Source organism: Poromitra crassiceps (genome assembly GCF_964638095.1).
Source record: "Poromitra crassiceps genome assembly, chromosome: 10".
Taxonomy (NCBI): Eukaryota; Metazoa; Chordata; class Actinopteri; order Beryciformes; family Melamphaidae; genus Poromitra; species Poromitra crassiceps.
In genome coordinates, this window is record NC_139631.1 from 52,770,148 (window position 1) to 52,778,065 (window position 7,918).

Consider the following 7,918-nt stretch of genomic DNA (forward strand, 5'->3'; position numbering starts at 1 on the left):
CTAATGACGAGTTCATCTCCGATAATCCTCACGACCGAGCTGAGAGACTGAGCACACACACACACACACACACACACACACACACACAGGTAGCGTTGGGACTGCTCACTAACAGGTCCAGAGTCACTTCCTCATTTACATGTAGGGCGCCCAAACTGGTGACATGCGCTCCAGTGAAGGAAGGCTTGTGTGAGAATTGAGCCAGGGCACCAGGGTTACACCCCCCAGGGCACCGTGGTTACACCCCCCAGGGCACCGGGGTGACACCCCCCAGGGCACCGGGGTTACACCCCCCAGGGCACCGAGGTTACACCCCACAGGGCACGGGGGTTACACCCCACAGGGCACCGGGGTTACACCCCCCAGGGCAGCGGGGTTACACCCCCCAGGGCACCGGGGGGTTCCACCCCCCAGGGCACCGGGGGGGCACCGGGGTTCCACCCCTCAGGGCACCGGGGTTACACCCCTACTCTTGTGAAGACTGCTGATGGGATCTTTAATGACCACAGAGAGTCAGGACCTCAGTTTAATGTCTCATCTGAAGGACGCTGCTCACTCACAGGACAGAGTCCCTGTCTCTGCCCTGGGGCATTGGGGACATTATTCATCAGACCAGAGGAGAAGAGCATCTCCTGCTGGTCCTCCAACACCACCTCCAGCACCAGTCTCCCATCCAAGGAGTCTCCTAGTCCAGACCTGCTTAGCTTCCCCAGGACAGTGTGAAAATACCAGCACAAAAGCCAGTAATGTAATGCAGGAGCCACTAGTGCTGGTTATTTCACTAAAGATTATTTTGGACAGCTGTGTGGTTTTAAACACAACTCAAGTTTCTCATAATCATCCAACAAAAAAAAAGTCAACCTAAATAGAAATAGAATTTACTAAAAAGAGTACATGCCTTGCATCATCGTATGCAGTACAGTAGTACAGTAGCGTTTAGCTGCCGCTGCTCTCTGGTTGCTATGGCACCCTTTTTGCGTTGTGGTGTGTTTGTCTTGCTGGTAATTCCTGTACATATAACAACAAATGTATATGTATTGTATAATATTGAAGTGTGCCTTTATTACTTTTCAAACTAGTAATAATGTTACTAATCTTAATCTGTAAAGCGACTTTGAGTGTCTTGAAAAGCGCTATATAAATAAAATGTATTATTATTATAATTAGTAGAACAAAACATGAATCTCATTTTCAATTTCAATTAAGTCACATAGTAAACAGAGGGGGGGGGGGTGAATGGGGGAAGGGATGGGCACTGCACTAATAATAATAATAATGTTGATTTGGGCAAATAGTGAGAAGCAGCATGTGCTTTAGTGGGGATGGGAGCTGGAGGCTCTCCTGCCCAGAGGGGAGAGGCCTCAGCCATGTGAGGATGCAGGCTCAGTACCTGATGTCTGCTCGTCTCTCTCGCCTCTCATGACCTCATGTGTTCTGACATGACGCATCGCCACGTCGTCCCCCCATAAACCCACTTCAAGAGGCTCGAGTTCCCCGATCCTTCATCTCGTCATCTCCTCCAGCGACTGACTCAGATAGGAAGGAGCCATCCTCCCAATCATCTCAGAGGGCCGACCAACTGACTGGAGGACCAGACATGACTTTCTGCTGTAAATGTGGACACACCAAAGAGTTACCATGAGGAGCATAAAAGAGGACCTGTGTGTGTGTGTGTCTGGTGTGTGTGTGTGTGTGTGTGTGTGTGTGTGTGTGTGTGGTGTGTCCATCGCCATTTTATCTTTTTTTTTTTTGGACAGAGCTGCAGCACCTGCTAATTGGTCAGTGATCAGCGAGCTGCGCGATCACTGGACAGGCGACCTGTCAATCACCCCCCACCCCCCCAAAACATAGCCTGTTTTATTGTTTATTTTACTCTAAATTCAGGGATTAAAGTTATCCTATGACAGATTTCCGTCAAATGGAACAAGATATGAAATGTAAAAAATTAACCAAATTAAAGCCCTATGAAAGCTTGTATTTTGAAAAATTCTGACCGGACGTCCAACTGCTCCTCCTGGGGTGTGTTCAAGCCACAATAAGTGTGAAAACATGGTGGTGGTACATATTTCACTATATTTTCAATTAATTTAGAGGGGGACATTTTTTTCCATTTTGAGACATGACAGCATCAGTTGCTACAGTGTAGCAGCTACAGTGTGCTTCTGTCCACAGGCTGCTTGCTGCATGCTGCCCCTGTGTGTATGTGTATATATATACATATATATATATATATACAGTATATGCTACAGTGTGCTTCTGTCCACAGGCTGCTTGCTGCTTGCTGCCCCTGCAGTGTCTTTTAGCACTGTGTCTTCTCAGGGGCATCTTCAAAGCCACGGTGTAATGACACGGTGCGTACCCCCTCGTCTCGTCTCTGCTCTGCTTCCTGTTCCTGCGCGGCCAACAAAACAACAGGGCTCCTGCTCTGCACGTCCGCCCGCAGAGCTCTCCACAGCCAGTAATGGACAGGCCAGCGCAACATGCCCTGTGTCTGCTCCCCCTGCACGCTCTCAGCAGTCAACATCCTCCATCAGGCGCACGCCATTATGACTTTCATCTTTGCCTCGTCATTTAGCCGAGTGGCTGGAGCTGTTTACGCCGCGCTCGCCTCGCTCTGTGTGTTATTCAGCCTGAATGGGCCGAGCCGGACTCTCTCTCTGTGTGTGTATGTGAGTGCTGTTGTTGGTATACAGGGGGACTTGGCGGCGTGTTGGTTTAGCGCTACACTTATCAGTGCCACCTGCTCCTGGAGGAGCCTCTTCATTATCAGATGAAAGGCAGTGAAAAGGTGCTAAGTGGCAGAGCTGCAGCAGAACGCTACTGGCCTTTGATCCTGTCGGCCCCAGCCTGCCTTCAATTAAATATGAGCCCACATCTCCCTTTCAATCCAGCCCTGCTCCCTTCAGGCTGTTGCATGTCTTGTTTTGTCCTGCTCCCTTCAGGCTGTTGCATGTCTTGTTTTGTCCTGTTCCCTTCAGGCTGTTGCATGTCTTGTTTTGTCCTGTTCCCTTCAGGCTGTTGCATGTCTGTCTGGTTTTGTCCTGCTCCCTTCAGGCTGTTGCATGTCTGGTTTTGTCCTGCTCCCTTCAGGCTGTTGCATGTCTTGTTTTGCCCTGTTCCCTTCAGGCTGTTGCATGTCTTGTTTTGTCCTGTTCCCTTCAGGCTGTTGCATGTCTTGTTTTGTCCTGTTCTCTTCAGGCTGTTGCATGTCTTGTTTTGTCCTGTTCTCTTCAGGCTGTTGCATGTCTGTCTGGTTTTGTCCTGTTCCCTTCAGGCTGTTGCATGTCTGGTTTTGTCCTGTTCCCTTCAGGCTGTTGCATGTCTGGTTTTGTCCTGCTCCCTTCAGGCTGTTGCATGTCTTGTTTTGTCCTGCTCCCTTCAGGCTGTTGCATGTCTTGTTTTGCCCTGTTCCCTTCAGGCTGTTGCATGTCTTGTTTTGTCCTGTTCTCTTCAGGCTGTTGCATGTCTGTCTTGTTTTGTCCTGTTCCCTTCAGGCTGTTGCATGTCTTGTTTTGTCCTGCTCCCTTCAGGCTGTTGCATGTCTTGTTTTGTCCTGTTCCCTTCAGGCTGTTGCATGTCTTGTTTTGTCCTGTTCCCTTCAGGCTGTTGCATGTCTGGTTTTGTCCTGTTCCCTTCAGGCTGTTGCATGTCTGGTTTTGTCCTGCTCCCTTCAGGCTGTTGCATGTCTTGTTTTGCCCTGTTCCCTTCAGGCTGTTGCATGTCTTGTTTTGTCCTGTTCTCTTCAGGCTGTTGCATGTCTTGTTTTGTCCTGTTCTCTTCAGGCTGTTGCATGTCTGTCTTGTTTTGTCCTGTTCTCTTCAGGCTGTTGCATGTCTTGTTTTGTCCTGTTCCCTTCAGGCTGTTGCATGTCTTGTTTTGTCCTGTTCCCTTCAGGCTGTTGCATGTCTTGTTTTGTCCTGTTCTCTTCAGGCTGTTGCATGTCTTGTTTTGTCCTGTTCTCTTCAGGCTGTTGCATGTCTTGTTTTGTCCTGTTCCCTTCAGGCTGTTGCATGTCTTGTTTTGTCCTGCTCCCTTCAGGCTGTTGCATGTCTTGTTTTGTCCTGCTCCCTTCAGGCTGTTGCATGTCTTGTTTTGTCCTGCTCCCTTCAGGCTGTTGCATGTCTTGTTTTGTCCTGTTCCCTTCAGGCTGTTGCATGTCTTGTTTTGTCCTGTTCCCTTCAGGCTGTTGCATGTCTGTCTTGTTTTGTCCTGTTCCCTTCAGGCTGTTGCATGTCTTGTTTTGTCCTGTTCCCTTCAGGCTGTTGCATGTCTGTCTGGTTTTGTCCTGTTCCCTTCAGGCTGTTGCATGTCTGTCTTGTTTTGTCCTGTTCCCTTCAGGCTGTTGCATGTCTGTCTTGTTTTGTCCTCTTCCCTTCAGGCTGTTGCATGTCTTGTTTTGTCCTGTTCCCTTCAGGCTGTTGCATGTCTGTCTTGTTTTGTCCTGTTCCCTTCAGGCTGTTGCATGTCTTGTTTTGCCCTGTTCCCTTCAGGCTGTTGCATGTCTTGTTTTGTCCTGTTCCCTTCAGGCTGTTGCATGTCTTGTTTTGTCCTGTTCCCTTCAGGCTGTTGCATGTCTTGTTTTGTCCTGCTCCCTTCAGGCTGTTGCATGTCTGTCTTGTTTTGTCCTGTTCCCTTCAGGCTGTTGCACGTCTTGTTTTGTCCTGCTCCCTTCAGGCTGTTGCATGTCTTGTTTTGTCCTGTTCCCTTCAGGCTGTTGCATGTATGTCTTGTTTTGTCCTGTTCCCTTCAGGCTGTTGCATGTATGTCTTGTTTTGTCCTGCTCCCTTCAGGCTGTTGCATGTCTGGTTTTGTCCTGTTCCCTTCAGGCTGTTGCATGTCTGGTTTTGTCCTGTTCCCTTCAGGCTGTTGCATGTCTGGTTTTGTCCTGCTCCCTTCAGGCTGTTGCATGTCTGTCTGGTTTTGTCCTGTTCCCTTCAGGCTGTTGCATGTCTTGTTTTGTTCTGCTCCCTTCAGGCTGTTGCATGTCTGGTTTTGTCCTGCTCCCTTCAGGCTGTTGCATGTCTTGTTTTGTCCTGTTCCCTTCAGGCTGTTGCATGTATTGTTTTGTCCTGTTCCCTTCAGGCTGTTGCATGTCTTGTTTTGTCCTGCTCCCTTCAGGCTGTTGCATGTCTTGTTTTGTCCTGCTCCCTTCAGGCTGTTGCATGTCTTGTTTTGCCCTGTTCCCTTCAGGCTGTTGCAGGTCTTGTTTTGTCCTGTTCCCTTCAGGCTGTTGCATGTCTTGTTTTGTCCTGTTCCCTTCAGGCTGTTGCATGTCTGTCTTGTTTTGTCCTGTTCCCTTCAGGCTGTTGCATGTCTGTCTTGTTTTGTCCTGTTCCCTTCAGGCTGTTGCATGTCTGTCTTGTTTTGTCCTGTTCCCTTCAGGCTGTTGCATGTCTGTCTTGTTTTGTCCTCTTCCCTTCAGGCTGTTGCATGTCTTGTTTTGTCCTGTTCCCTTCAGGCTGTTGCATGTCTGTCTTGTTTTGTCCTGTTCCCTTCAGGCTGTTGCATGTCTTGTTTTGTCCTGTTCTCTTCAGGCTGTTGCATGTCTTGTTTTGTCCTGCTCCCTTCAGGCTGTTGCATGTCTTGTTTTGTCCTGTTCCCTTCAGGCTGTTGCATGTCTTGTTTTGTCCTGCTCCCTTCAGGCTGTTGCATGTCTTGTTTTGTCCTGTTCCCTTCAGGCTGTTGCATGTCTTGTTTTGTCCTGCTCCCTTCAGGCTGTTGCATGTCTGTCTTGTTTTGTCCTGCTCCCTTCAGGCTGTTGCATGTCTGTCTTGTTTTGTCCTTCTCCCTTCAGGCTGTTGCATGTCTTGTTTTGTCCTGCTCCCTTCAGGCTGTTGCATGTCTTGTTTTGTCCTGCTCCCTTCAGGCTGTTGCATGTCTGTCTTGTTTTGTCCTGCTCCCTTCAGGCTGTTGCATGTCTGGTTTTGTCCTGTTCCCTTCAGGCTGTTGCATGTCTGGTTTTGTCCTGTTCCCTTCAGGCTGTTGCATGTCTGGTTTTGTCCTGCTCCCTTCAGGCTGTTGCATGTCTGTCTGGTTTTGTCCTGTTCCCTTCAGGCTGTTGCATGTCTGGTTTTGTCCTGTTCCCTTCAGGCTGTTGCATGTCTGGTTTTGTCCTGCTCCCTTCAGGCTGTTGCATGTCTGTCTGGTTTTGTCCTGTTCCCTTCAGGCTGTTGCATGTCTGTCTGGTTTTGTCCTGTTCCCTTCAGGCTGTTGCATGTCTGTCTGGTTTTGTCCTGTTCCCTTCAGGCTGTTGCATGTCTGTCTGGTTTTGTCCTGCTCCCTTCAGGCTGTTGCATGTCTGTCTTGTTTTGTCCTGTTCCCTTCAGGCTGTTGCATGTCTGTCTTGTTTTGTCCTGCTCCCTTCAGGCTGTTGCATGTCTTGTTTTGTCCTGTTCCCTTCAGGCTGTTGCATGTCTGGTTTTGTCCTGTTCCCTTCAGGCTGTTGCATGTCTGGTTTTGCCCTGTTCCCTTCAGGCTGTTGCATGTCTGGTTTTGCCCTGTTCCCTTCAGGCTGTTGCATGTCTTGTTTTGTCCTGTTCCCTTCAGGCTTTTTGCATGTCTTGTTTTGTCCTGCTCCCTTCAGGCTGTTGCATGTCTGGTTTTGTCCTGCTCCCTTCAGGCTGTTGCATGTCTTGTTTTGTCCTGTTCCCTTCAGGCTGTTGCACGTCTTGTTTTGTCCTGTTCCCTTCAGGCTGTTGCATGTCTTGTTTTGTCCTGTTCCCTTCAGGCTGTTGCATGTCTTGTTTTGTCCTGTTCCCTTCAGGCTGTTGCATGTCTTGTTTTGTCCTGTTCCCTTCAGGCTGTTGCACGTCTTGTTTTGTCCTGTTCCCTTCAGGCTGTTGCATGTCTGTCTTGTTTTGTCCTGCTCCCTTCAGGCTGTTGCATGTCTTGTTTTGTCCTGTTCCCTTCAGGCTGTTGCATGTATGTCTTGTTTTGTCCTGTTCCCTTCAGGCTGTTGCATGTCTGGTTTTGTTCTGTTCCCTTCAGGCTGTTGCATGTCTGGTTTTGTCCTGTTCCCTTCAGGCTGTTGCATGTCTGGTTTTGTCCTGTTCCCTTCAGGCTGTTGCATGTCTGGTTTTGTCCTGTTCCCTTCAGGCTGTTGCATGTCTTGTTTTGTCCTGTTCCCTTCAGGCTGTTGCATGTCTTGTTTTGTCCTGTTCCCTTCAGGCTGTTGCATGTCTTGTTTTGTCCTGTTCCCTTCAGGCTGTTGCATGTCTTGTTTTGTCCTGTTCCCTTCAGGCTGTTGCACGTCTTGTTTTGTCCTGTTCCCTTCAGGCTGTTGCATGTCTGTCTTGTTTTGTCCTGCTCCCTTCAGGCTGTTGCATGTCTTGTTTTGTCCTGTTCCCTTCAGGCTGTTGCATGTATGTCTTGTTTTGTCCTGTTCCCTTCAGGCTGTTGCATGTCTGGTTTTGTTCTGTTCCCTTCAGGCTGTTGCATGTCTGGTTTTGTCCTGTTCCCTTCAGGCTGTTGCATGTCTGGTTTTGTCCTGTTCCCTTCAGGCTGTTGCATGTCTGGTTTTGTCCTGTTCCCTTCAGGCTGTTGCATGTCTTGTTTTGTCCTGTTCCCTTCAGGCTGTTGCATGTCTGGTTTTGTCCTGTTCCCTTCAGGCTGTTGCATGTCTGGTTTTGCCCTGTTCCCTTCAGGCTGTTGCATGTCTGGTTTTGCCCTGTTCCCTTCAGGCTGTTGCATGTCTTGTTTTGTCCTGTTCCCTTCAGGCTTTTTGCATGTCTTGTTTTGTCCTGCTCCCTTCAGGCTGTTGCATGTCTGGTTTTGTCCTGCTCCCTTCAGGCTGTTGCATGTCTTGTTTTGTCCTGTTCCCTTCAGGCTGTTGCATGTCTTGTTTTGTCCTGTTCCCTTCAGGCTGTTGCACGTCTTGTTTTGTCCTGTTCCCTTCAGGCTGTTGCATGTCTGTCTTGTT